The sequence below is a fragment of the Dermacentor silvarum genome, chromosome 1 (genome assembly GCF_013339745.2).
Source record: "Dermacentor silvarum isolate Dsil-2018 chromosome 1, BIME_Dsil_1.4, whole genome shotgun sequence".
Taxonomy (NCBI): Eukaryota; Metazoa; Arthropoda; class Arachnida; order Ixodida; family Ixodidae; genus Dermacentor; species Dermacentor silvarum.
In genome coordinates, this window is record NC_051154.1 from 351,094,231 (window position 1) to 351,119,787 (window position 25,557).

General features: G+C 45.1%; 1 long non-coding RNA gene across 1 annotated transcript in view; it reads left to right on the forward strand.

Annotated features, from left to right (window-relative positions):
- The first annotated feature begins 874 nt into the window (after positions 1 to 874).
- Positions 875 to 25,557, forward strand: part of LOC125942360 (uncharacterized) — a 40,087-nt gene continuing 15,404 nt past the window's right edge. The window contains exons 1-3 of the long non-coding RNA XR_007465035.1: positions 875 to 1,065; positions 5,355 to 5,624; positions 18,062 to 18,185. This is a non-coding gene — a long non-coding RNA (uncharacterized LOC125942360). The remainder of the gene's footprint in view (positions 1,066 to 5,354; positions 5,625 to 18,061; positions 18,186 to 25,557) is intronic.

Genomic DNA, 25,557 nt, shown 5'->3' on the forward strand with positions numbered 1-25,557 from the left:
CTGTATAAATGGCCCAAGGCGCTTGCTCAGGGGCAGCGGCAGTGTTGACTTGATTGTGTCCTTTCATGTGGTGTCGCGGGGAGAGCCCCGGCTCCCCGGCGTTCGCAATGGCTCAGTGCTCTGCCGATGATAAAACGGCAAAAGAGCCAGAGAAACCGATGGTGTGCTCTCTGCATTTCTCGCCCTCGGATTATGTGTATAATCCTGCCCTCGAAAAGTATCTTGGCGTGCCCCAGAGGCCAGTCCTTTCTCGAGCAGCTGTTCCCTCAATGCGGCCTTCATCAAACCCCCTTCCGGTGCCCCTGCAGCAGCAAACTGGCGGCTCGGTGAGTGCTGGATGAGTGCGGTGAGTGCTGGACGAAGCTCGCCGCCGGCGCGGCCGGCAGCTCACCGCCATCGCACGCGGAAACACCTACCGCTCGAGCACGGAGGATCATTTCGCGCTCCGTTTCACTGAATATCGCTGAAATGCAGTCCTGCTTCCCTGCCGAGCTCTTCGTTGCAAGGTTTAGCTGCTGCAACGGTATCCATCGCGGCGAACGCAAACGCAGCGACCATGCATGCAGCCATGATGCGTCCAGTGCCTCGGTCGTTTACGCAAGCGGTGACGTATCATGGCGCATTCTGATTCGCCGAGAGCAATGAAATTTGTGACGACACTGCTTCAGCGCCAAATCTGGGGTGAGAGAAATTGAGGAAGAGATATTTGGGGGTCTTTGTTTACGAATTTCCTCCGCTAATAACTCATATTTTTGCACCCAACAAAAACTGCATGCACTCCTGAAGGTCCCTCTTTTATTCCAGCTGAACTTCCTGTTTCTCTTTAGTGTCCCTTTAAAACTACCTTGCTAACATTACCTAAATGTGCAGGTTCACATAGGTTGGAGGAATGGTCGTTGAGAGGATCCTGGCACAGATTACCATGGCCTGCCATGATGGACCAAGCAAGCTTGCAAGGGTCTTGCTTCACCGTGTGTTCACAGAGGACCTCATGGGCCACTGACTCTTTTGGAAATAACTCCAAGGGGCAAGAAGAGGCTCTTGAACACATCAGGGTCAACGCTGGTAATCCTTTGCCATTGCATTTTTGCATCCACATTTTGTATAATAAGTTACCAACTTGCCATTAGCGTAAGAAATCACTTTCAAGTAGCCTGTATCAACAACTGCGTGCTAAAATAGCCTACTATTTGGAATGACTGTTACCGTGATCTTAACTGCCTGATGCCTCCATACGCGAATGCTTCTAAATTTTAAAGGCAGCCTCAACTGCCAGAACTTTTTGGCGGCTTCACCAGACAAAATTATGTGCATTTGTGCATTAGTTCTGCTACTTGACTGTCATTGCAATGAATAGTTTTCTGTGAAGCTTGCTACTAATCTAGTGGCATAGAGGATGTGCTTAAGTAGCCTGAAAGTGTTGTTATAATATAGGAATGCTGGAGAAGCTATGCTAAAGTGCAGTTACTGCTCAACTCGAGGGACAGCACTTCCACCAAGTTTCAGCAATCAAAATAGCCCTCCAGGTTGTGTAACGCAAGACACAGTGGTTTCACCTATCTTAACAGACCACATTGAATTAAAGTTGCTCCTGTCTTGAAGGAGGTCTATGTGGTGCCATACAGCAGCCTTTCAGCAGAGGGAACATAAGTTATGTGGCATTTTTGTTTGGTTGTTTCGATCAAAGCAACAAAAGGGATTGAGTTGCCAGCTTAACTGTCAATAATACTATGTTCAGTGAACATTCATTAATTCTAAGCGCCTAACCTATTTATTAACATGCACTTTATCACTTTGTATTTATGGTAAAAAAATATGTTTATGTGGCTTTTCCCACATGTTTAAATAAATTGAGCAGCACTGAATAGGCCCTTGGGCCTATTCAGTACTCTCCCAATTTAGGCATTATATATTTTTGTGGGTGTGCGTATATTTGAACTGGTAAATATTCGAACTGGTTGGTGAACAAGCAATTGGCAACTACGGCGTCGATTCTAGGAACACTAGAGGACAGATGTTGGTAGAATTTGCAGAAAGGAATAGACTCCGAACAATGAATACCTTCTTTATGAAGCGCCTCAACAGGAAATGGACCTGGAAAAGCCCTAATAGGGAAACAAGGAATGAAATAGATTTCATACTCTCTGCCAGTCCCAGCATAGTCCAGGATTTACAAGTGTTAGGTAGGGTAAAGTGCAGTGACCATAGGTTAAGGAGGTGTAGGATTTCTCTCAACTTGAAATGAGAAACAGTAATATTAATTGAGAAGAAACAGGCCTACCTAGACGCAGTAAGGGCAAAAGCAGACCAATTCAGGCTGGTGCTCGCAAACAAATTATGCAGCTTTAGAACACAAAGATGAAGATAACATAGAGGCAATGAATGAAACCGTAACTAGGTGGATTTCAGAAGCAGCCATTGAAGTGGGAGGTCAGGCACCAAGGCACCAGGTAAGCTCTCCCAAGCAACAAAGAATCTAAGAAACGACAAAGCATGAAAGTGTCAAACTCAAGGGATCAGATAGTATATGCTGAACTGTCAAAACTGATCAACAAGAAGAAAGAATATTTGAAATTATAACATGGGAAAGATGGAGAAAGCAGTAAAATATGGACGCAGCATGAAATCAGTGAGAAGAATACTTGGCATAGGACAAGGCAAGGTGTATGCACTGAAATACACTTGAATTAGGATAATAGCATCAGCAATTTCGATGATATAGTAAAAGCAGCAGCGGAAGAATTGTGTACTGCCCTTTACACTACCCAGAGCAGAATGCTACCTTAATTCGAAGTAGTGATTAACAGGAGACAGATGTTCCTTCTATAACTAGCGATGAAGTTAGAAGGGCCTTTCAAGACATGACCTGAGGAAAAGCGGCAGGAGACGATTGAATAACAGTCGATTTAACCAAAGATGGAGGAGATATGCTTGAAAAGCTTGTGGCCCTTTATGCGCAATGCCTCACGACTTCAAGCATACCAGAGAACTGGAAAAATGTCAACAATATTCTAATCCATACGAAGGTAGACGTTAAACAATAGAAGAATTATAGGCCCATTAGCTTGTTTTCAGTGTTGTATAAAATATACACCAAGATAATTTCCAATAGAATCAGGGCAACACTTCACTTCAGTCAAGCTACAGAACAGGCTGGCTTCAGGAAGGCATATTCTACGATGGATCACATTCAAGTCATCAATCAGACAATTGAGTAGTAGTAGTAGTAAACGTTTATTTCATGAAGGGGATTGCAGGTTGAGTGGGTGGGGCCCTCAGTCCAGGGCTCCACTGGCCTTAGCGGCTCGCTGGGCTTGGTCGAGGAGAGCCAGTTGGCTCTCCCGTTCCGTGCTAGCAAGCCAGGTCTCCCACTGCCTGTTTCTGGGTATTGAGAAATCTGCAGAGTACAATCAACCTCTCTATATGGCTTTCATAGATTATGAAAAGCATTCGATTCAGTAGAGATAACAGCAGTCATAGAGGCATTGCGTAATCAAGAAGTACAGGAGGCATACGTGAATATCTTCGCAAATATCTACAGATTCCACGGCTAGCTTGGTTCTCCACAAGAAAAGTAGAAAGTTACCTATCAATAAAGCGGTCAGGCAAGGAGACACATTCTCTCCAATGCTATTAACTGCATTCAAGTATACATGTTTATATGCATGAAGTATACATGAAGTATTCAAGCTCTTAGACTGGGAAGGCTTAGGAGTGAAGATCAATGGCGCATATCTCGGCAACCTTTGGTTTGGAGATGACATTGTCCTGTTCAGAAATAGTGGGGACGAATTACAACAAATGATTGAGGACCTTAACTGAGACAGTATAAGAATGGGGTTGAAGATTAATATGCAGAAGACAAAGATGATGTTCAGTAGCATGGCAAGGGAACAAGAATTCAGGATTGCCAGTCAGCCTCTGGAGTCTGTAAAGTGGTACGTTAGCTAGGTCAATTACTCACAGGGGACCCTGATCATGAGAAGAAAATTTATAGAATAAAATTGAGTTGAAGTGCATACAGCAGGCATTGCCGAGTCCTGACTGGGAGCTTACCACTGTCGTTGAAAAGAAAAGTGTACAATCATTGCATTCTACCGGTGCTAACATATGGGGCAGTAATTTGGAGGTTAACAAAGAAGCTCGAGAGCAAGTTAAGGACAGCACAAAGAGCAATGGAATGAAAAATGTTAGGCGTTAACGTTAAGAGACGGGATGAGAAGAGCGGTGTGGATCAGAGAGCAAATGGAGATAATCAATATTTAATTGACATTAAGAGAAAAGAATGGAGATGGGCAGGCCATGTAATAAGTAGGGTTGTTAACCAATGAACTGTTAGAGTTACAGAATGGGTGCCAAGAGAAGGGAAGCACAGTCGAGGATGGCAGATAACTAGGTGGGGTGATGAAATTGGGAAATTTACAGGTAGAAATTGGAATCAGCTAGCGCAAGACGGGGGTAACTGGAGATCACCGGGAGAGGCCTTCGGCCTGCAGTGGACATAAAAATAGGCTGCTGATGATCATGGTGAATATTCGAAACTTTCTAATAACGGATTGAATGGTGTCCTATTTGATACGGTGTTCGAATCATATGGTCACAATTCGTAAATGCGAATATTTTTAGAATATTTCAAAACCCCAGTAAACATAAAATTGGAGCGAAAATACAGCACATTTTCACCTCAGCAGCTTAGTATAGACAACAACATGAGAACTTGCTTAGTAGAGCAGGCTACGTCGCTTAGGTAGCCATACTTTACATGCTATACAGCAATTATGCACACTAACTGATAAGTTCTGTGCATGTGAAGAACTTGTTTGCCTCTGCATTTGTGCTTTTAATAAACAGTGTTTCATAACGTAGTGCGCAATGACAGAAACTTGCCAACTTTAAGAATTCTAGGACGTGAATATCATTTTATAATAATTGTTTAAGAGCTGTTCATTGTTCAAAAACTATTCAAGATTCGATACGATTTGCATCTGGCATTATTTGATTCATATTCGATTCGGTCTCAAAAATCACTATTCGCACACCACTAATATATTTATTCCAGATTTAAGTTCTTCAGAGTGACTTTTCGAGAAAAAGCAGGCAAATAATATTTTAAGTGACAATAAAGCAACTAAATTTTTTTGAGTATTCACAGTTTTACGCATGGTTTATGGAAGTTATGGAAGATAAAGTAGCATAAATTTGTTTGATGTAATAAAATTTACAAAGCTCATTTTAGTCATTTAGTAGCTTATTTTAGTAACAAAGCTTGCTTTAATCATTTCAATTTTTCGGCAGCAGTGACAGGGGGTTGCTGGGAGACATCAGCTTAAGCGTCTGCTTGCTTTCTCGTGCAGTTGGTCAGTTGGCCGCTTGGATCCGTCTTCGTCTTCCCTGTCCGTGGTGTGTACCGGAGTGCGGCTGCACACTCGTCCTCCTCTACAACATCGTCCGCAGTGGCTGTCTGAGAGGACTATAAGGCGCATCTGGAACTTCGTGAGGTGAAAGCGCGACGTCATCGTGGAAAAAGAAGAAAAAGGCGGTCATTGACGTACAACCCCTCATTTCGGCAGCAGTGACAGCACTGGGAGGCACCAGCTTGAGCGTCTGCTTGCTTTCTCGTGCAGGTTGGTTGGTGGGACCTTTTTTGCTTTTGGTCTTGACGTTCTCATAACGCTGTTGCTGCTGCCGAGTGGTGTCGCTGAGGGTTGTTTTTTCCTTCGTTGCACATTTCTTGTTGTGATAGGATGGCAAATACTGCCCAGAGAGACTATCGTAGCGAAAATCGGGACCTTCGTACAGAAGTACGTGAGGTGAAGGATGCAATAGCATTTATCAACGAAAAATTCGAAAAGATCAAGCGGGAGGTGGAGAGTATTCGCGCTGATAACAAAAACTTGAGGCAGCAAAATGAGCGGCTTAGAAAACAATGCAGTGACGGCGAGAATCGCATCAAGGAAATTGAGAGCCGGCTAACCCAGATAGATTAGTGTTCACGTAGATGTAACATTGAAATTAAGGGCACGGTACAAAGGGATGGTGAAGACGTTGCGGAAATTTTGATGAAAATTGGAAATGTGTTGAGTGAACCTGTATGCTACGCTGATATAGAGGCTTGCCACTGTGTGCCAACACGGAAGAAAGGCCAGAGCAATATAGTAGTTCAGTTTAAAAATAGACTAAAAATGGACGCATTTCTTGCGAAGGCTAAGAAGCGACGCATCACGAATGGATGCATAAACGGGACAGAAGCGGCCGGTGAAGCTGACAGTGCTCGGACGGCAAGCACTGCGAGCAGACCTGCTGGTGCAGAGGTAATTTTCGTCAATGAGCATTTGTGTGCAGGCCTGAAATGACTGCTGCCTGCAGCCATCAGCAGAAAACGCCAGCATAAATGGCGGTTTGTTTGGACGCAGAACGGCAGAATCTTTGCACAAAGGTGTGACGGTACTGAGGCCATTGCTATTTCATGTGTGGATGACGTTGCGGCAATACCCTAGAGATAAGCTAATAATAGCCACTGCTAACTAACTTTAAAATGAAATGCTCTGCCAGGAATATGTAGAACGAGACCAATATAAAATTATGCAACCAAACCAACCAAATTTTTGAACAGTACTGCACTTGAAGCATGCTCCCTCGCTAAAAAGTATGATGACTTTGCAATGCTGCATAGTGATTTCTTGTTTAATTTCAACGCAATCATGGTAACCGAGATGTGGTGTAATACACTTAACAGCCTGCCTGATCTAGATGGATACACGCACTATTCGTTAAATCGAACTGACGAGCTGGGGGAGTAGCTATTTATTTTCTAAATATGAACATATATGCCATTGTTATTGATTTCACAGTATTAACACCAGATTATGAGGCACTCAGTCTGCGTTGTAATGACACCATTTTTACCGTTTGTTATTGCCCTCCTGCGGGAAACGTGGTAAACTTTTTAGATTTTATTGACTGCCTTATGGAGCATGCTTCCTGTCAAAAGTACCGGTTGATTCTTGGTGTTGACTTCAACGTTAACATCTGCCTGGAAAATAACGCTGTGGAACTGCTTAATAGACTGACCACGCTCAGTTTTCGCAATGCCATTACAACGCCCACACGAGTGTCAGCGACTAGTTCATCTGTTCTAGATCTCTTTGTTACCAATGCTGACACAATTGTAACAGCTGCTGGCACAATTAACTGTGACATCAGTGACCACTGCCCCATATTCATAGTATATTTAAGCTCTTCTGTTGCTAGCAAACATACGCGCATGCCCAAAATATTTCACCAAACAATAACTAAATCGGCATTGTATCTGTTTAGTTCCAAAGTACGAGATAACGACTTGAGTGCTGTACTAATGAAAACACACGGAGAAAGCGCATATGACGAGTTTTTGAAAGCATTTTGTAAAACATACAAACACTGCTTTCCTATGAAATTGTTTGGACCACAGAAACGATTACAGAAGCCTAGGATTAACCGTGATCTGATATGTCTGATTAAACAGATAAGTAAACTTCACAGCCGTTTTCCAAAACAGCGTGATCTATGAATTCTGGCGGCTTTTAATATGCTCTGCAATTGACTAAGGATTTAACGGGATACGGACACAAAAGTTGGCGGGTGCTTTTTTGCGTCGGAACAAAAGTTGAACTGTTGACAATGACGAATACAACAGGATGTTTTGAAAAAAATAATGAGACATCTTTTTTTTTTGCGATTTTCTGTTGCACCTTGCCTCCTAGCGGCCACCGGCAGAAGCTGAAATTTGATGTCATAACACCCACCCGCAGCCAAGGTCAGCCACAGCTGTCGCAGTGTTTCCAGGGGTGTCAGTCCCTTGCAGTGTTAGTTTAATCCCTTTTGGCGATGTTCGCACGTGGTCCGTCGAAACACTATCCCCATCGGCGCTCCACGCAGGTCTTACATGAGGCTTCCCGCGGTCGTTGCTGGGTATTGATGCGTTCGTCCCGGTGGAAGGAAATGCCCAGACATTGCTATTCTAACAGCATCTTCGGTTATGACACGCCGTCGCACACGTTTGCCAGAGACGAGAAGGTGCGTAAACTTTGGATCACTATTCACTATTAGATCACTATCAGATCACTATTAGATCACTATTAGAGAGCTTTAGCTTGTCCGGTAATCGGGTAAACGCAAGGGTTGGGGCGGAACCGTAAACGTGAGCGGCCTGTAAGGTGCTGCCACCTGTGGCGCAGAGCTCAAACAGACAAAAATAGCTAATATTGCAGTAAGCAAGTGTATTCTACTTCGCTGCTCGTGTAAATCTTCGGCAGCAACACGATTACGCCACTGCCGAAAATTTACACCAAGAAATGACCAATAATTTTTGCATAAGCGTCTCGTGCAGAGCGAAATCTTCACGCTACGGTTCGTGAAAACCTGACCGGCACTTCCACGGCCGCCTGCTCTTCTTCGTCGCTTGACATGGAAGGCTTGTAACCATAAGCGGTAATATTTTTTGCTAAGTTGGAATGGTCCTCGTCTTCAGACGTGTACTCATCGCTGGTAGACGCACCAGAACTAGAATCCATGCTCGCGATGGCGGCGTCAGCACGCTTCGAATGACTGCGGCCGACCGGCTGCCTATCCGACGAGGGTGTCGTGATGTCATGCCTTCCAACGCCCGCGGGTCGGGCGGTGAGGCGCGCGCTCACAAAAACGCCAAAAATAAAGCCATCGGCTCCAAAATGAGCTAAGTGGCTACTTCTTTTCGGTGTAATTACGCACTTAGGATTCATTTTCAGCATTTTCATAAAATTTTCAGATTTTGTGTCCATATTCCTTTAAAGAAAGCGAAAAAGGAATATTACGAACACCTTTTCCAAAGCGCACGCACACCTTATCGTGTGTAGGCGATTATAAGTAACGTGCTGGGAACGCATTCACGGCAAAATGACCTAAACAAAATTAATCTAAACGGCAAAACACTCTCCGGCACTGCTTTATTGGAGCACTTCAGCGCACATTATGCCTCATTGCCACTAAAACGCGCACCTCCAATCTCAAGCGCGTCTTACGCGCTTGATACAAGTATTCTCAACACAGCGTTTTTTAAACCAACAGATTGCTCAGAAGTGTACCAGACTTTTAAATCTCTGAGGAATAGCAAGGCCATCGGCATAGACTGTCTACAGATTAGGCCAGTGAAACACGTGCTCGAGCTTGTTTGACCATACTTAGCACATATTTTCAATCTTGCTATCGAATTGGGTATCTTTCCTTCCAAGATGAAGGAAGCAAGTGTATCGGTCATACATAAAGGTGGCGACAGGAATGACATTTCTAACTTCCGGCCGATTTTATTGCCAATAAGTGGCTTTTTTTCTAAGCACAATATCTTGTCCGGCTGCCAGCATGGCTTTACCAAAGGTAGGTCTACTGCGTCTGCGCTTCTAGTGCAAAAGGAAATAATTCTACAGGGCATCGAGAAGGGGCAATTCACTTGGAATTTTCGTAGACTACCGTAAAGCTTTTGACTCACTCCATCATGTTATACTGTTAACTACAACAATACGGAATCCGTGGAGTGACGCACTCGCTCTTGCATTCTTATATCACTAATTGTAACAGAGCGTGACTATTAACAGTTTTGTGTTAGCACCTAAGAATTTACCGACTGGAGTTCCTCAGGGCAGCATCTTGGGCCCCTTTTTATTTAACGTATATGTGAATGATCTAAATAAAATTGACAACCAATTCTGTCCTCTCAAAATTACATGAATGGTCGCTTCGTAACTACCTTTAAATCAACGCTAAAAAATCTAAGGGCATCATTTTCACAGCCAAAAACAAAGCCGTTACTACCATACCATGGGGCCCTATCCTATTGAAGCAGTGCCAGAACACAAGGTGTTAGGCGTAACATTTTCTAACCATCGACATGATTATAAAAAAGTTGACCTCAGCTATTGGCGTGTTGTTCAGGTGTCGACAGATGTTCCCCTCTCGAATCCTCTTCCAACTTTATCATTGACTCTTTCGATTGCATTTAAAGGGACACTAAAGAGAAACCGGAAGTGGAGATTAAATGGTAGATTATCCTTTCACGATCACAGCCATACCATTCTTACTGCAAACAGATGTTTAATAAGCGAGAATATAGCAAAAAACTGAAGAATAGGTGCTGACGCCCTTCGAAATTCCCGCACTGCATGTTCGTGACGTCGGAGATTACAAATGCAGGCCGGTCGTGATTGGTCGAGAGCGATTTATCGCTGTTAATAAAACGCAAAATTAAATACACCTTAAACGTACGTAAACAGCATTTGCCAACTTTTTAAACCGTTTCAAGCGAGGAAGTACAAGTTTAGCACAAAATTGAATAAGTAAGAAAAAATGGCATGGAGATACTTGTGACCGTGATAGTTTCATAGTTTCGTTTTTGGTCAATGCATCGTCGCGCGCGCCTGTTCCGCTCTACGGTGTTTGGTTGCGTGTTGGGTGGCTTGAAAAACGTTGACTTCGCGGGAAACAGCCAGAAAATGCCTCGTGTGTGTAATGTTGAGGGCTGTATAAATGGCCCAAGGCGCTTGCTCAGGGGCAGCGGCAGTGTTGACTTGATTGTGTCCTTTCATGTGGTGTCGCGGGGAGAGTCCCGGCTCCCCGGCGTTCGCAATGGCTCAGTGCTCTGCCGATGATAAAACGGCAAAAGAGCCAGAGAAACCGATGGTGTGCTTTCTGCATTTCTTGCCCTCGGATTATGTGTATAATCTTGCCCTCGGAAAGTATCTTGGCGTGCCCCAGAGGCCAGTCCTTTCTCGAGCAGCTGTTCCCTCAATGCGGCTTTCATCAAACCCCCTACCAGTGCCCCTGCAGCAGCAAACTGGTGGCTCGGTGAGTGCTGAATGTCATTAAATAAAGCCACAAAATAACCATACTGAGTACGTGCGCAACTTTCTACGCTTGTTCTGTCGGGAACATCGTCGCCTGGCGGACCGGACGCTTTGCCTTCCGTCGACGAAAACGAAGCTCTGCTTTCCGCCGGCGCGGCCGGCGGCTCACCGCCATCGCATGCGGAAACACCTACTACTCGAGCACAAAGGATCATTTTGCGCTCCGTTTCACTGAATGTCGCTGAAATGCAGTCCTGCTTCCCTGGCGAGTTCTTCGTTGGAAGGTTCAGCGGCAGCAACGGTATCCGTCGCGGCAAACGCAAACGCAGCGACCATGCATGCAGCCATGATGCATCCAGTGCCTCGGCCGTTTACGCAAGCGGTGACGTATCATGGCGCATTCTGATTCGCTGAGGGCAATGAAATCTGTGACGACACTGCTTCAGCGCCAAATTTGGAGTGAGAGAAATTGAGGAAGAGATATTTGGTCTTTGTTTACGAATTTCTCCGCTAATAACTCATATTTTTACACCCAACAAAAACTGCATGCATTCCTGAAGGTCCCTCTTTTATTCCAGCTGAACTTCCTGTTTCTCTTTAGTGTCCCTTTAATCTACTGTTTATTAATATGGGGCAGAACAACGAAAAGTAATATTAGTAGGCTCTTGCTTTTAGAAAAGAAGGCCATTCGCTGCGCAAGCCTTGTCGACTATTTTCGCCCAACAAAAGAATTATTTCAGAGAAACGGGGTAGTTAATATCGAGCACTCATACAACTACCCTCTTTTGCATCAGCTTCATTTTGCAGAAACAAAAACTGCTGAATTTCTAAAGAGCGTATCTAATAGACCTCTCCTGGGGTACGTCACACCGCACCGGCGATGTCACAGGATGACGTCACCGACGCACACGTGCGGTGACTCTGGCTGGCAAAAAACAGCCGCTGCCAGCTTTGTGCGTGGTGCAGTCGCGAAGTAGTTGGTGTAGGTGGTCACCACATGGACTTGTGTTTTTATTTCTTGTATTTATGTTTATTTTTACGGGAACCTTCACAATTCTCTTGACTGCCAGATTACCAGTAATGTGTGTCAGAGAACATCGGCGTGTGGTAAACTGCATGATGAAAATGTGGCAACGCTGGCCTTTTTTTACTTGTGAACATGAACCTTGTGGTGTTGGTCTGTGATGGATTGTGAATGAAGAATGTCGACTTTTCCATGGAAGTGCCACATTTGTTGTGCTAAAGTGTGCGGCGAGAACAGTGACGATATCGGCTTACCTTTGCATAGGGACACGGACCACATTAACATGTGTATGTGTGTGTACGTGCGCCTATTGTACTATGCGTTTAGCAATACATCTTGCTGATGAGACTGTGGACGCGTGTTGCATGTAGTGAAAGCAGTCGTAGTGACCACCGATAGAACTTCAGGACACGTAATTATTGAACAGGTGAGAATGAATGAGATGTGATGATTAGTGAGCGCATGTATTTTGGGGCCATCCGTGCCGAGTGTGGAAAAAAAACAACCTTCGTTTGAGCATAATTTATCGACTGAGAGGTATGACTACAAATGGAGCTCCTACGGTGTTTTGAGCACTGCCGAAGCTGCGTGTATACATTTAACCACGAGGAATGTCCGAGACGCAAACCACTGAAATAATTGATATTTAACACAGAACTCGCAGGTCCTAAGTAAACTGAACTTTCTTTTTTTTCGTTATTGGTGTATTCACCTTCATGGAATGAACTTTATGCCGTGATGATGCACATAAACATCCAAAAGTTGGGTCTTGTAAAGTTGAGAGCAGCAAAGGAGGCAGCAGACACAGCAAAGTTACCGCGCAACGGATTATGTACATGCAAGATTTGGCTTTGTACATTCACAAGACCGAGACTAACAATTAAAATCAAATTATGGTATTTAACATCCCTAAGCTGTACAGCGGCTTATGGGGGACAGTGTAACGAAAGGCTCCGAATTAATTTTGTCCACCTAAGGTATCTTACCATGCTCCTAAAGCAGGGTAATAAGTTTTTCTGCATTTCTTCCTCATCTGAATTTAGGCGCCGCTACTTGGTACGGCTCCACTGAACCGCCATGTAGTTGTAGGCAAAGTTCATCTTGTATATCGTTAGAGCTACAGTGTAAATGGGGCGCAAATCAGTGCATTCACTACAATGCATGCAGTACAAAGTTGTGTTCAAAGACCAGTCATTTAGCGAAGTATCACTTTGTCACCGCGAAAATGTGCATCATCTGTGATAAAATGTTCATTTTCTAGGAGTAATGCATTTTTGTGGATGTATGGATCTACGGAGGAGGTGCACGTTTACGAAATCGCCACACGCCGACTTACAGGAACCATGCACTTGGCAACAACACTACGTTGCTGTACCAGTAAAACGGGGTTGATTATACCATTATACTTCCTAAACACAGTTCGTAAATGCTGTCACTTCAAAAAATCCCAATATGCAGGACTTACGATCGCGGCAGTTGATATACAAGCAGTGCTCTTATGCAGATAGAACAGCTTGCATGAACGTTTTTTGCCAACCAGCGCCCATATGGAGGAGCGGCAGAGGGGAGGAGCCCCCGCAGTGACGTCACGCTGTTTGTAAACAGGGAGAGGTCTATCCTGTAGAACGTAACAGTATTCATATGACAAGGGAACGCGAAAGGTGGTTGGTACTGTGCCCTAGAACCAATTATCCTTTGCAATCTGTAACTCAAAATGTGCCAGTGCTACTGAATAAACTTGAAAAATGTTTTAAAAAAAGATGTTGGTTGTGCAATATGTTTGTATTTGATTAATGTTATTTATCCACTGTATTCATCTCGTCTTATACATTACTTGCATGGGTTATTCGTGCATCTAGGATGTAGTGCATGTATTTGCACATCTTGATATACATAGTATATATATTGATGTATCGCTTATAGTGTAAGTATTTATTCTTGTGACTGTTGCTTAAAGTATAGGTTTTTTATATTTTATTGATGTATCTTCATGTATTGTCATTTAAAGGGACACTAAAGAGAAACAGGAAGTTTAGCTGGAATAAAAGAGGGACCTTCAGGAATGCATGCAGTTTTTGTTGAGTGCAAAAATATGAGTTATTAGCGGAGAAATTTGTAAACAAAGACCAAATATCTCTTCCTCAATTTGTCTCACCCCAGATTTGGCGCTGAAGCAGGGTTGTCACAGATTTCATTGCTCTCAGTGAATCGGAATGCGCCATGATACGTCACTGCTTGCGTAAACGGCCGAGGCGCTGGCTGCATCATGGCTGCATGGCTGCTGCGTTTGTGTTCGCCGCGATAAACACCGTTGCTGCCGCTGAATCTTGCAACGAAGAGCTTGCCAGATAAGCAGGACTGCATTTCAGCGATATTCAGTGAAACGGAGTGCAAAATGATTCTCTGTGGTCGAGCGGTAGGTGTTTCCGCGTGCGATGGTGGTGAGCCGCCGGTTACGCCGGCGGAAAGCAGAGCTTTGTTTTCGTCAACGAAAGGCAAGGCGTCCAGTCTGCTAGGCGACGATGTTCCCGACAGAACAAGCGTAGAAAGTTGCACATGTACTCGGTATGGTTATTTCGTGGCTTTATTTAATGACATTCAGCACTCACCGAGTCGCCAGTTTGCTGCTGCAGGGGCACCGGTAGGGGGTTTGATGAAGGCCGCATTGAGTGAACAGCTGCTCGAGAAAGGACGCCTCTGGGGCACGCTAAGATACTTTCCAAGGGCAGGATTTTATACATAATCCGAGGGTGCGAAATGCAGAGAGCACACCATCAGTTTCTCTGGCTTTTGCCGTTTTATCATCGGCAGAGCACTGAGCCATTGCGAATGCTGGGGAGCTGGTGCTCAACGCGCGGCACTACATGAAAGAACACAATCGGGTCAACACTGACGCTGCCCCTGAGCAAGCACCTTGGACCATTTATACAGCCCTCAACACTACACACACGAGGCATTTTCTGGCTGTTTCCCACGAAGTCGTTTTTCGAGCCACGCAACACTCAACCAAACACTGTAGAGCGGAACAGGCGCGTGTGATGATGCATGGAGCTAGAACGAAACTATCACGACCGGATGTAGCGCCATGCCAATTTTTTCTTATTTATTTAATTTTGCGCTAAACTTGTACTTCCTCGCTTGAAACGGTTTAATAAGTTGGAAAATGCTGTTTATGTACGTTTAAGGTGTATTTCATGTTGCGTTTTATTAACAGCGATGAATTCAGAGTGCGTACAGGTCCTTGAAATCCTTGAAAGCCCTTGAAATTAAAAAGTTAGTTTTCAAAGCCCTTGAAAGTCCTGGAATTTTTTTCCTTCCATGAAAATCCTTGAATTTCGTGAGCAATGCACTCTGATATCGGCATTGCGACCTCCTTTCTGTGGTAGATCGGCGTCGATCTGGCAAACTCCCCATTTCAGAAACAATACGCCAGCACAAGCACACATAGTTCCATTTTGCAGAACTGCATGGTAAAGATAATAGGCTTCACCGCATCAAACCGCAAACGCAGCGAGAGACCCGTGCTGCGCTTCGGTGCTGGCTTGGCTCGCAATGGTATGCTGCTTTCCTCACTCTATCGTTCGTTTCACTCCTTGCCCGTCGGTCTGCCTTGGCCCACTTTCCATCTTGCACGCGAGGTGAAGCTAAAGAGAGCTATAGTGGAGCAACTTTACCACTGATGCTCAGTGCCTTTGTTAATGTAGCCAGCAGTTTAACGAATATCTGTTATCATAGTACAGTCTCGAATCTCGATAATTCGAACTCGAAGGGGCCCCGAAATTTGTTCGAAATAAAAGAAGTTCAATTTAAAAGAAGGATTTATTCTTGAAGTATGCATGCACCATAGCACGATGCATGAACGTTGCGAGTCGTGAAACATCGTGGCGCGCGACAGCGAGCGAGGACCACGAAACTGCCCACACCGGCCAACGCTCGCTTCCCGACAACTGCAGAACATGAAACTTCAGGGAGTGGGCTAGCTGGCGCCAGGCTGGCGGGGTTGACGGCGCTGGCACGGCGGCGGGCGCACGCGGAGATCGTCGAAGGTGGGGGAGGATGGAAGCTCATATGGCATCAGCAACTTGGCGCAGAGCCATGCTCCCTCAAGGGCTGCAGAAGGTAGCGCCAACCTTAAATTTTCTCATGCCGAACCACTTTTCCTTCCTCGGCAACTCCGCCGCTGTTGTGGCTCCCCTCGCCTTCCCTCAACTCCCCCACCTTCGACTGCCTCCGTGCGTGCATGCCACCATGCCAGCGTAGCCCGTTCCCTGAAGTTTCATTTTCTGCCGTCATTGGGAAGCGAGCGTTGGCCAGCGTGGGCAGTTTCGTTGGCCGGACTGGGCCCCCGCCGCTGCTTCCCTCTAGACCACAGTGTTCAAGGTCAACAGGTGACCACAAATTAGAGGGAGCAGAAAGAAGGGTTCACTGCCATTTTCTCTGCGTGGCTGAGATGTGGTTTCGCGCACGCGTGTTCCGGCGCGATGCAGGAACGGCGACCTTGCCATCTGAGAGAGGGTCAAATTTCCGCTGCATTTCTTTTTCGCGCGCTGCATTGAGGGTTCTCTTGTAAGCTTTAGCTCTATGGCGGGGTCGGAGGAATTCTGGTCGGAGGCGCCGACGCGTGTTTTGGCACACTGTTGAGAGCATTGTCAGAGTGCGGTATGTTCGAATTAACCATCGCAAATGCTTGCGCGTTCAAATTACCAGGCGTTTTTTTGCCTCTTGGAATATACATAACTTTGACGGGACCACAGCGTCATTTCGAATAAACCGGAAGTGCGAATTAAGCGTATTCGAATTAACGAGATTCGACTGTACTACCATTGGAGCTAAAAGTAAAAAAACAAAAAAACCTTGCGCTAGCCAAATATCAAAAGTACCAGTCCTGATTACGGCATCTGATGCTTAAGAATTGGCATCCACGCAGTATTTTTATTCATAATTTTTCGCACAAACGTTAACGCTACATAGATAGCGGATTCTCGTTGAGCTGCTGGCCACATTTGCAGGAATTTAATCGGTAATCTGTTGTCTATAGTATGCCGTATTTAATGCATTGTGTTTTGTATGTGGTATCTAGTGTGTGCTGCAGTTTGTGTTGTGATGGATGCCTGTGCACAACGGGAGTTTCAAGGCAAACCACCGTCTTTCGAAAAAGTGACTTTGGATGCCACTTTGAGTCCTTGAAGAACCTGTGACAGGTCCTGGAAAGTCCTTGAATATCCTTGAATTTTTGCCTTGGAAACCTGTACAAACCCTGTAAATTGCTATCGACCAATCGCGACCGGCCTGCGTTTGTAATCTCCGACGTCACAAACGTGTAGTGCGGGAAATTCGAAGGGGTGTCAGCACCTATCCTTCAGTTTTTCGCCTACTTTCTCGCTTAATAAACATCTGTTCGCTGTAAGAATGGTATGACTGTGATTGTGATAGGATAATCTACCATTAAAGCTCAACTTCCGGTTTCTCTTTAGTGTCCCTTTAATGCTATTACCAATGCATTGACACTGCTGCCGATTATTGCCCCCCCCCCTGGCCTCCGTCAAGCTGTATGCTTACAGCTTTTTTTGCCAGGGAAGCCTTCAACACAACTTTGTATGTGTGTTGTGAATACAATTGAATTGTATTGAAACGAGGTGAAGCGGCATAGTCCCAAACTATTGCAGTGACAGCCACATAGAACTGAGTGAAAGATCAGTTTTGGAGAAAGCGAAGGGGCAACAGCACAATGAGAATTTTTTCTAGAAAGGTCCCAGCATGTTGCTGCAGCACCTCCAAAGTGATGCTAGGGAACGCTTCATTCTGAAAAAGCACATTTTTCCAGATGTTCCGTCGCTGCCACACATGTACGGCGGTGACTCAAAGGGGTAAAGGAACCAGTGCACTTGCATATGGCTCTTAGAAAACTAAGCATTTTTTTTCTATAGCTGTTTTCTGCATCATGTGTTAGTGTAACTAGCTTGGCGCACAATTACAGAGAATCTTCGTTGTTACAGTCATTGAGGCAGGAAACTTCCTTATAAGCAGTATTTTCTTAAAGTAGAGAGTCTTTAGAACAGCCATTGTAAGGCGAGTAGTGCACTCCAATTCCATGTGAGCTCAAAATGTAAGCTCAAATGAAGCCACACTGTTGCATGTGGAACTTGGTTCTTAAAACTTGTTCTGAATTCTGTTCTTTTTGCAGGCTTCACCTATCACAAGTTTCCTGGCACCAACATGCCCTAAGAAAAGAATACCTGGGCCTTGCTTCTCGCATGGGACCTAAAATCTCCTGAAGAGCCCAAGTTGGACAGCACAAACCAAAACAAGTGTTGTGCATTTATAATTTCGACATTTTTATGTTCTTAAAGAGCCGAATTCGGATTGCTCGGATACAAATGTGCTTTTTAACTCGTGACATTGTTGTTTTATTATTTATGTCAATCCGCCTTTTTCACGGCGCTACGGCGCATGCGCCCAGCCCTGGCGGATTAGTCGCGAAACGTTTTGGAAGGGTCGCGCGCGCGGCCGTGCGGCCCGTCTTGGGGGAACGTCCCCCGAAAAAAAAAATGCGCTCGCACGTGCGCTACTGCAAGTGCAAACTTGTGCTGTGTACCTCCTTGAAACTTCACAGGTAGCTCGACGTCGCTGCGGTACCGAAAACGTGCGTAGCGTAAGACTGCAACTCCACTTTTAACAGAAAGTGGCGAGGGCTTCGTCTAGACTGCACAGGGAACCACGTAGTTGCCGCCTTGCATTGATGGCTGTAATAGCAAATTTATCGATAAACCCCTGCGTTACACTTGGACGACACTAAAAAACACGTTTCTGACGAAGCTTGCAGCGTCGGTCCTCGCTCGCTGGTAGTGGCAGCGTGTGCCCGACTTCACGTACTCGTTCAAGGCGCGGTAACACTGGGTCAATACGAGACCGACAAGACGTGCACGCCTACGATTGGCCGACCATTCAGCACTGTGTCGCTGAGACCATTTTATCATACCAGGCCTACAAGGCGTAACCGATGAGCGCGAGTTGTATTGCGACGAGCTTTCTTGTCGACGGCACCGATAAAATCAGCGTGCCGACCATCGTTCGACCGAACCCCGCGCGATCGGCTGTCGAACCGATAACGCGATAGCCGCAACGGCTTCGTTAGTATATATAAATAATCGCGCTCAAAGTGAGTCAAGACATGCCTACGAAGTTGAAATGCACAAGATTCGACCGTCTCAATCTGTTCACATAAGTTAGAGCCAATGTTGATTCTGTTCAGCGAAGGTTAGGCCTGGTGCCGTCGAGTTCACGCACCCGCTACCGGCGGACCGGTACGGAAAAGTAAGCAAGGTATAATGAAGGAAACTGCTTTTATAGTCGAATTCTAGCCTTAGCGATATGAAATAAACTACCCTTCGCTTCGATCGTCGTGTACACAATAAGCTGCAAGCGGGGACACAGCGCTGTGCCCAACGCCTGTGCCAACATCTGTACGTCACCGTTCCCGTAGGCTGCCGGTCGTATTCACAACGTAGATGGGTGGGTTTTTACGTGTTCGCATGCTGACACATTTCTTAATTCCTGAGATGTACTCTTTATCTCTGCGTCGAACCCGAAACAAGAGACGGTACATTCGGTACAACAGCATAAACAGCCGCTTCGCTCAGTTATATGCCAACGGTGTCAGCGATGGCATCCGCGTTTTTGCAGGAGAACAACACGGCCTTTAAATGAGCGCTTATGCGAGCACAGTTTGCTCTAATAATGCTTTATGACACGCGCAAGCTAACTATCGCGAAGTTAAAGAAAAGCGAGAATCAGTAATAAATTAACAGCACAATATTTGTAACTGGATCACAGCCGCCATTGTTTAAGTGGCTCAGCCGCTTATACTGACTCGTCTCACGATGGAACAACGCGGCTCATATGAGCAGATATGTGTGTTTTATTCTACGTTTTGACATTCTTTCATATCAGCACCTTTTCATTTATGCACCTTTCCCCCATTTTTTTATGCTAACAACGATCTGTGGCTGTAGATGGCGATGTAAACAAGTGCATCGCTTTTCTAAATTCGACGCGGAAGGCTGCGCACTCAAAAACATCTTATTTATGCGAAATGTCTAAAGAATGTGTAAAAAGAATTACAAAGAAAGCGAGGTGCAAGTGCAGGAGTTAGCGCCAAGAAACTCCAAAGCAGCCGCTACGGCAGAGGAAACTCACCGTGCCTTTATCGGCCACACTGTAAACAAAACAGCACACTCAGCCCTGCTCACCCTACATGTATATGGTTGGTAAATGCTACATGGCTTCCAGGAACGACATGCTGCCCCCCAGAAGCCATTCATAATTATTCGCGATCCACGAAACGCACAACCGATGCGCACTTAACACGGGCGCAAGTTGACAATTCAACCGGCGAAAGCCCCAGCACCCTACCAAAACGTTTCCAGCGGCGCTCGGCAGAGGGCAGCACAGGAAAATGAAAAAGGCGGATTATGCTGGTCTCCTGAATTTATTTATTTATTTATTCATATTACCCCACAGGCTCCAGTGGAGCATTGCGTAGGGGGGGTTACAGAAAAAAGGCAATAAATAAGGCATAAAAATAACTACTAAGTAGGAAAAAACAAGTAAATTTGTACATTGGAAGGGAAATAGGAACACTGGTAATCATAAAAAAAAAATATGAATTCAGAGTCAAGAGAACATATGAAGTCGCAATTGTTCACGAAATTTGGCAGAATCTTTTATTGAAACAATATCATTTGGAAGGTTATTTCATAGTGCGATGGCGCGTGGCAATGCAGAATTATTGAATGACTGTGTGCGGCCAAAAATGCACCTGAAGCTGAGATGATTATGAAGTCGCCTAGATGTGCGAGAAGGAATTTCAAGTGACAAACGGCTGGACCACGAGTTATAGAAGTATTTATGAAAGAGGCATAGAAGGGCAACAGAGCGGCGGAAATCCAAGTCAGGAAGAACACATGTTAGATCGCTCAGAGCAGCATACAGGTGTTATGCTTTGCAATTTTTTACTTCATTTTTCATGTTAATTTTCGATATAGTTCCACCAAAGATAGTATTTCTTTACTTTTTTATTTTTTAGGTATCTTGGTTCATTTCATGCCAAACAGCCCAGTTTTGTCAAAAACTGTTCCATCATGGCACAACATTTCAAGTTTGTTTGATGCAGTAAAAGTAGGTAGAATGAGAAAATTTTCGACAACTTTGGATTCATACATACACCTGCAAGTGCATCTGTGCAATTGTCAGAGTGGTTCTGTTCGGTAAAAACTGTATTTTACATAAGTTTGCAAAAATGGTTTGTTTTGCTGTCCCCATTACGTGAGTAAGAATTAAAAGGTTTAAGTTAGCTTGAATTTAAATTAGGAGTAAGAAAAGCTCACCAGTAATGATAACCGAAAATACGTCATAGGTGTCGCCCCCGGCACTTTGGGTTGCCAATCTCATAGTCAAGCCACCAAGCCAAGCGTCATGAAAAGTAAAAATGGCCGCTCGGGCCGGCGCGGTGTGGCAGTTCGCAACGCATGATGTGGGAACAGTCCCATAGTTGCGACGTAACAGCGGGGTTACCAATGCATTGGGTTTTATGGGAGCTATGCTGGGACTGGCCGAAAACGATGTCACAGCCGGAAAATGCAGCACCCGGGAATGTAACAATGGGGTTCTACTGTATCTTGAAGCTGGTGTCATTCTGCAAAGTCATTCCAAGTGCATGCTCCTTGTAAACCCACTGACTACAATTTGTAAATAGCAATAGGAGCGGTAAAGTATTTAATGAAAAAGTTAGTCAGTTTTTGTTAATTAATTGATAATGTGTTTTGATTTCTCATGCAAGTAATGTCTGCCTCTGAATAATCTAGTTCAAGGACTAGAATTTTTTTATCTGCAGTGCAACAGCCGATCTTCAAAAATTCCGTGAAACTTACAAATGACCACCCCGTATATAAGTGACTGCTGTGGGCTCATGCGACTTGTGCCATGGTTACTGTCACTGGCTGCGTAATAAAGAAAGCATGTACTTTTTTGTGTTCTTGTTTAGTGTCATGTTAGTCTGCTTGTATATGTATTTCTTTACTTACTTTTTTGCTATTTATATCACTTGGGAAATATACAGTTAAACCTGGATATAACAAAATTGACAAATTCCAGAAAAACTTCATTATAAAGAGGATTTCGTTATATGCAGGTTCGGCACGAAAATTTGAAAAAGAAACGCTTACCGTATGTACTATCGCGCAAGAGTTACTCCCAATACACTAAAATTGCAATGACCAAAAAGTCCCAGTTTCGCCCGAAAGGCGAAGCATCGATGGCGACAGCAAATTAGCAGACAGCTATACGAAGTAAGGATAGTACAGTCAAACCTCGTTAATACGTACTCGCTTAATGCGTAATTACGGTTTAAACGTAGTTGCAAAGATTCCCCCACCCAGCCCTCATTGAACCCCATGTTTTGGCTGACCACTTCAGCCATAGTCACTAATTGCCCACCAAACGGTTAGTGCGTACTATTTTTCTTGTTCTACACACACAGGCACAAAAATCGGCAAAATCTCATGTGCGCAGACGTTCGATTCTCAAGTTGCGACGCCAGGACGACAGCCGCCAGCGATAGTGAACTTACAGCATGGCAACTAGAACATATTTCCTGCTCATACAGCTGTTGACGATTGCCACGCACAAAAGCATGGCCTTCGAGATAAGTTCCTGGTTACGCAGAGAAGCTGCCGGTAGGGGGTGCGACTTCGCTGTCGCCGTCGGATTAGTAACCATGCAGAAGCACATTTTATTGCGAAGCGCATTTGTGCCGTCACCGTGGACGTCGCTTTGAGGTTCCTTGTAAAGTCCAAACACAGCAACACCGTCGCCGCGCGCCCTACGCTGTGTATGCGAGTGAAAGCTTGTGGGGGTCAACGCGCAAGGGAGAAGGGGGTGGTGGCGGAAACGCGTTTCCGCGCTAGGCATGGCGGGGAGGCGAGAAAGGCATTTACTTCGGCGGCAGCCGCCGTATCTTGAAAGCGATCTGCGATGTGGAAAAAGTGTGCGCCTGCGCGGGCTTATCTTCAAATCGAACTGCAGACAAGGTCAATTTCTTGCGTTTCTTCGTCGAAGTACTCATCCTTGGAATGTCACACCAGGTACTGGATGCGTGGACGCGTGTCATTTCGCACAATCGCGAGGCATCAGAAATGAAGAGCGAGCGATACGATGGCGTCGTAACATCGTATATTGTCACCTAGTGTCAGGTTAGTGAAGTGAAGCGCAGAGACTTGCGCAGTAACCAAAGAGTGGCACTGCGAGCGCATTGAAAAAAAAAGTTTTTTGTTTCCTTTGGCAACATCAACAGGAAAAGGAGAGTGCCGGCTTGGCTAGTCAGGTTTGGCGGGCTAGGCCAGCTGCAGCAAGCAGTGGGATCAGGCTTGAATGAAAGGTGGGGGAAAGGTCATGCCCGCGGCGGCAAGATCGCTGGGTCAAAGGATGCAGGCCCGCCTCGCGCACGCTTGCACGCACACACACGGGCACTCGCTCTCGCCTCGCAGTCACCATGAATTCGAGCGTGCCAAGCGCGCCGCCGCCGCTTTGCATTCTGTCGCAGCAGAGAAGGTGCTTCTGTTTGCTGCTCGCGCAAAAATGACAAAATTTGGGGCGAAATCTCTAGGTTGTCGGCGGGGAAAATTCATTATTTCAAGGGGGTCTCCCGCTGCCACTTCATTACGTAGAGGTCTCAAATACATGTGCTTCTATGGAGTAACGGTGGGGAATAGAAAAACTTTGTTATATCCAGGAATTCGTTATAAGCAGGTTTAACTGTATTTTACTTTACGGCCACATCGACTTCTGTCAGTATTCAACTTTCTTATGGTGTCAAGCTGCAGGCAGTTTGTACTTTGCAATACTTTTAAAGAAGTTTATGATGTTCTCAAGCTGCTCATGGTTGCACATTTACACAAATATTTTGTTACAAATAAACACTTCACCTAGAAAAATGTTTGTTGTTTTGCACTCTTTGCACTGTTGATTTAGTGAAGGAGCATTGACTTTACTGTGTTAAGCCAATTGAAAAAGTGGCATAATGGTTCTGCTAGCAGCTTTTCCATATGGTTTTTACAGGCTAAGAGCATGACTTTGACCCCTGGCCCACAATACAGAAGCTCCTGTATTTAAATTTTCCCCTGTCCTTTCATATGCAAGGACTATATCAACGTGGCATCTAAGGTGATACTATATGACACGACATAGCTCAGCAGTATTTTAAGAAAAGTGCAGTTTTCAACACTGCTCAATATACAGGATGTCCCTACTATTATGGACCAAGATTTAAAACTATGGAAATGCCACGTAGCTGGACAGAACCAAGGTAATGTTATTTGCCGTTGCTTGGAGATACTCGGATTAAATTTTGAGAAGCTTGCATATATTGCAGATGTGTGTGCAAAGCCTTTAAACCATGCTCAAATCATAAGCACTTTTTGCTGCCACTAATGCGGCTTTAGCTCTGACCCCCCATTCTGCGTGGGATATGATTTGCTTATATGCCGTCAGCAGCAAGGCGATACACCATTAAAAGAAAAGCACATTGCCAACACGTAATTGTCTTGTCTCTTATTAGAATAAACGTAGACTGCTGTGATTCTCAAGTTATGGAAAAAAGTAAAATTGTAATTTTTTATGGCTTCAACGCAATGCATCTGTGTAACGCGGCAAAGAATACAGTGTATTGCAGTGAAGCAAAGTGAGAATTTGCATGTGTACGCAGTGTACGCAATGCGTTACGAACACTGTAAACCTCACTGGGCCACGGTTCTCGCCTTTATTATCTCAGGAGCTCACCTGAGGCTTCCGCGGTGAAGCATACAGGTGTTGCAGTGAAGCAAAATGAGAATTTGCATGCGTACCAAGTGTAAGCAAAATGTTATAAAAAGTGGAAACCCCACGGAACCACGGTGCTCGCCTTTATTATTATCTCAGGTGCACACCCGAGGCCTCCGTCTGAAAATATTTTTATTTTTGCTTGCTATGTGAGTTCACCGTAATACATATAAATATTGTGGAGAAGTTTTTTAAAGCACATTCACCATCATGAAATGTGTATAACCCCCCCCCCCCTACCCGCAAGAAAGAAACGAACAATACCTACCAGATCCCATGAATGCAAAGGCGTCTATGAAAAGGAAGCAGGAACAGGAGCGCAGTCTTCCGAATCATTCCTCATCTTGTAAATACAGTCGAATCTCGTTAATTCGAACACACTTAATTCGAACTGCTGGTTTATTCGAACTCACGTTGTGGTCCCGTCAAAGTTGTGTATTTCAATAAGCGAAAACGCTCGGTAATTCGAACACAAAAGCATTAGCGACGGTTAATTCGAACATACCGCGGACCGACAATGCTCTCAGCATCGCGCCAAATAACGCGGCGGCGCCTCCGACTGGCATTGCTTCGACACCACCATAGAGCAAAAGCTTAGGAGAGACCCCTTAATGAAGCGGCGGAGGCCCAGTCCGGCCAACGACACTGCCCACGCCAGCATACGCTCGCTTCCAGATAATGACAGACAACGAAACTTCGGGGAGCGGGTTAAGCTGGTGCCGGGCTGGCTGGACTGGTGGCGCCGGCACCCATGCCGGCAAACGCTCGCTTCCCGATAACGGCAGAAAACGAAACTTCAGGGAGCGG